The following is a 4857-nucleotide window of genomic DNA, read 5'->3' on the forward strand; positions in this document are numbered from 1 at the left end:
GGGCATGAGACAAAGGAATGTGTAGCATTGGGGAAAGTAGTGGTATATGTTAATTGTAAGGGTGCCCATGGAGCTGGGGATGAGAAATGGCCCGTGGAGAGAGGCAGGTTGGAGGTTTCCAGGGTTAGAGGAGTGCAGAAGTTGTCATATGCTGAGGCAGTGAAGTAGAGGAAGATGGGTCAAGGGGGATGGATCCTGAGAGGAGTGGTGTGAGTAGTAGATCTGTACCAGTACAGAGAGAGGCCAACAAGTGATATGTTTCAGTAAGATTGGCTTTTTAGCTTTTATAGCAACGGTTATCAACTGTCCTGCAGGGATGGAACATAAGTCGCAGAAAGTTGAGGTTGTGACAGCTGCAGAGAGATCTTTTGGTGTGTGAGACTTGACATCAGAGTTACAGGATGTGTTAAGTGGTGGTGTCCCATTCTTTCAGGTTCTTGGCCTGAGGTCAGACTAAATAGATTTAAATAGTGGAGTATGGTCGTGTTATGAGTGTAGTGTTAGATGGTAGGGTATTTACTTATTTTTTTCAAGCAAAGTATAAGGGAGTTGTACTCTAGTCTAGTAGGTGGTGGTAATGCACCATTTATTGGATACCAGCCGCTGTTAAACCTCATCGAAGAGGCATTTGCCATTTGAAGTTCACCAATTTAAGTCAGCAGACAAACGAACACAAACCTTTATTCATTATCTGTCTTAGCTAAATAGCTACACAATTGGAATGCTTCACATTTAGGTTCATCTTATGCATATTGTCAACATTCTACATTTTAAAATGTTTTCTGTACAACTGAAAGACTACATTTGTGTAATTTCCATGAATTAACCTATGAAGAGAAACCAAAGCATGTTCTACTCATGTCTATTGCAGTTGCTAGTTCATGTGTTATCATATTTCCACTGACAGTTGTTCATTCTCATATCATTAAGTTTCCAGGAAACGGCTCACCAGCTAACAGTGCACAATTGGCATTGAACAGATTGAGCTGTTGTCTGCAACTCTTGCTTTACAAGTTAGACATAATAAGCACTAGCCAGATACCTGTTTCATACCTTCCTAAAAGCACATATTGCACTCATAGTAATGCACTTTAAAGAATGGTGTTTTTATTTTCTCATACCAGTTATCACGGGTTTCTGTCTCTTCCAGTCTAAATCAATTAGTTGGAGGACATGGTGCTGCTTATCCAGGAGTTGCAGATCTTAGTCTGGGCACAACTGTAACCCCAGGACACAGCACCCTGCAGCTGCCCATTGCCCACCACGGTCTCCCTGAAAGAAGGAAGAAGGGCAAGTGAAAGGTGGTTAGAGGTGCATCTTTCAATATTGGTTTGAAGCTGGTTAATCACAACAGATGAGAGCTTTTAACAAATGAAAAGGACAACGGTAGAAAGGTGTGCTATGAATTCAACTCAGGTTACCTGGCAAGAGTCCTTGCCTCCATCCACGAAGCCAGCGCAGAACATGTGGAGGTGATCTGTCCATGGTAGGTGCTGTTGCCTCTGCTCAGGATGGGGAGATCCAGGCAGAACAGTTGGTCGGGGTAGAAGGCTAGAGAGAAGCAAAACAGGATTAGTATATCACACATTCTCCCTTTGGTTCTGAGTGGTCAGTGATATCATTTGGAATCAGTTTGATAAACAACGAATACTAAAAGTATTTGTGAACATATTGTTGATGCTACCCACAGCCTCTGCTGGGTAGGTTGCCCCACCATGGCACAGCTGCAGGGCATGACCACAGTGCACATGTAGCTGTTCAGGGAGGCGGGTTTGCTCAGCTTGACGTCGTTGTCCAGGTTGCGGCTGTTGTAACTGGGGTGCATGATGACCTTCCCTGAGTCGAACTGCTCAGTTGTCGAACTGCCCTCGTTGACGACAATGTTGTGTGGTCACGTAGACACACCTGAATGTGGCTGGGGAGGGTTAATCAGATGTACAAAAAAGGTTTAATGTCAAACATACTGTCAATGTTTTTGAAGAAAGTTTCATCAGTCACATATGACTTGTAGCAGTGAGCAGCAGACACCACCATGTGCTGGAGATCAGGAGCCACTACAGAAGTGGTAGTCAGACTGCAGTGATGCTCTGGTAGGATACAGAGTTCTTTCTGCACTCATACCCTCCAACAATCTTGTTATCCTCAATGAGGACAGCGACTGAAATACAGACAGAAGGAATCAGTGTGAAACATGGAAATACAACACTTAAACTTAAGTGCCTGTGTTCAGTAAATATTCATCATGATATCACAGGATGGACACCAATGTGAACTTAAACAATTTCTCTCAACGAGTAAAGCAAGGACTGACACGCAACGACTAACAGCCAGGAGAATAACGTACTTCATGATTGTGTTTTTTGGTTGCTACACAGGACTCAATCATGAAGACAAACTGTTATATACCCACTCCACCAGCCACATTATCTGATCTTCTCAAGGATTTGCACTTCTGTGAACAGTAGGCCTATATCTGACGCTCAGACATTATCCTACCTGGGAAAGAATTATGTCCACCTGAAGTGACAAGCATCTGCATTTCTTATTATTTTCATACACACAACTTAGGTGGCAGCAGTTTGTATATTTTGTAACACTTTTAACAATTGCATGGTGGGTGGTTCTGTTGTCATTTCCTTTCTCACAGGTGTAAAAAAAAAAAATGCCTTCCTGTTCCCTAGGGTCTTAAACCCAGCACAGTGCAGTCACAGAGCAGCACAGAGACATTAGAATACAGTGTATGTAATAGTTGAATTGGAATGACGGAGGAAAAGAACATGCCGATGTCTGAGTGTATCATTGACAACACAAAATGCATTAAAAGGGACGAACGAGACGGTGATTCTGATGAGTGGACTACGGTCATATGTCAGTGCAGAGACACTGAAAGGACATGATTCCGGTACCAAGACAGAAGACACCACACCAAAGAGTAGACCTGGAGAAAGTAACTACGGCTCAGGGCTCGATGGGGAGATGTTCCAGAGTTGCTGCAGCGTGTCTGGGCCTGCTGTGCCTTCTACTGGCTGGGATCATGGTGCTGTTTGTCTACTATAATGGAGTCACTGTCCGTTTGGAGGGAGAGGTTGTTAGTTTATAGACCCAGCAACAACAACCTGACTGAACAGAGAGACGAGCTGGAGTCCAAAACAAAAAACCTGGATAAAAAGAAAAGGCCGATCTAAAGAGAAGGTACAATATGCTGAATCAAACCTGCCTTGAAGCATGGAAGAAGTTTGGTTCCAGTTTGTACTACATCTCCTGACGGGACTGAATCCTGAAATGAGAGCAGACAGAACTGTCTAAAGAGAGGAGCAGACCAGAGGTTAACACCTTCAATGACCAAGAGAAAAACTGGAATGATCTCGGGTGTAGTGAGCGGCAGCACTGGATTGGCGAGAAATGACCTGATCAGTAAGCTCAACTTGGTACATGCCTCAGATAAATGGCAACAACACACCTACAGGTCACACACCATCTGCAAGACCGAAACAATTCCCATGACATCATAATCTCACTGAGCAAACAGTACCAACTGTTCATGTCCAGACTAAACATCTATTATATTTGTGTTTACATTGTACCAAACATATTAACCTTGTTATGTTTATTTTTGTCATGTCTGACATGTTTTTCCTGTAATGATGCCAAGAAAGATTACTAATGCATAATAGAGCATTACATTATTCTATTTAATTTATATAGATTATAGTCACAATCTAAAAATCATTTCCTGTCCCTGAATATTGAAAAAGAAAGCCTTTCATGAATTTATATCCAATCAAATACATTCTGAAAATGTACAAATGATGAGTGACATTCTGCTGTATTTGTAACACCATCTATGATACTGTACAGCATCTATAGGTATTTCTGAGGTGAATAAACCAAGAAAGGAACAAAAACATATTACATTACAACAATTAGATATCATGATCATATGATTAATGTTGTTATACTGTTTTTTATATCAAAGAAACAGGCTATATTGATAAATGAAGCCGAGGAACCCTTAGACACACAATACTCTAAACCAGTTGCAAAATGCCAGGCTTACTTCAAATGCTAGGTGTGAAACCCCCCTTGTGGCCTCATAGTGAATCTATTTTGGAAAGTATGTAACACAAAACCAAGCACTGTATGAATATACATTTCTATATTGCTTCAATGAGGAGTCAAAAAAGGGAAAATGTGTATTCAGTTAAACATGATAGGAATTTACACAGGGCTCCGGGCAGCCGAGCGGAAATGGAGTGAAATCCATTGCGGACCTGGCATCCTTTCACTCCCTCCTCTCTACATTTTCTCTCTTCTGTCGCTGCTGCTAAAGCCACTTTCTACCACTCTAAATTCCAAGCATCTGCCTCTAACCCTAGGGAAGCCTCTTTGCCACCTTCTCCTCCTCCTTGAATCCTCCTCCCTCCCCCCTCCTCCCTCTCTGCAGATGACTTCACAACCATTTTGAAAGAAGGTCGACGATATCCGATCCTCGTTTGCTAAGTCAAACGACACCGCTGGTTCTGCTCACACTGCCCTACCCTGTGCTCTGACCTCTTTCTCCCCTCTCTCTCCAGATGAAATCTCGCGTCTTGTGACGGCCGGCCGCCCAACAACCTGCCCGCTTGACACTATCCCCTCCTCTCTTCTCCAGACCATTTCCGGAGACCTTCTCCCTTACCTCACCTCGCTCATCAACTCATCCCTGACCGCTGGCTACGTCCCTTCCGTCTTCAAGAGAGCGAGAGTTGCACCCCTTCTGAAAAAACCTACACTCGATCCCTCCGATGTCAACAACTACAGACCAGTATCCCTTCTTTCTTTTCTCTCCAAAACCCTTGAACGTGCCGTCCTTGGCCA

At 43.2% G+C, this 4857-nt stretch overlaps 2 pseudogenes; one reads left to right on the forward strand and one right to left on the reverse strand.

The window, feature by feature from the left end:
- Positions 1-649: 649 nt before the first annotated feature.
- LOC135566532 (trypsin-3-like) lies at positions 650-2488 on the reverse strand (annotated as a pseudogene).
- Positions 2489-2631: 143 nt separating this feature from the next.
- On the forward strand, positions 2632-3406 carry LOC135566533 (uncharacterized; annotated as a pseudogene).
- The last annotated feature ends 1451 nt before the right edge of the window (positions 3407-4857 follow it).

Source organism: Oncorhynchus nerka, unplaced genomic scaffold, assembly GCF_034236695.1.
Source record: "Oncorhynchus nerka isolate Pitt River unplaced genomic scaffold, Oner_Uvic_2.0 unplaced_scaffold_4374, whole genome shotgun sequence".
In the NCBI taxonomy this organism is placed as follows: Eukaryota; Metazoa; Chordata; class Actinopteri; order Salmoniformes; family Salmonidae; genus Oncorhynchus; species Oncorhynchus nerka.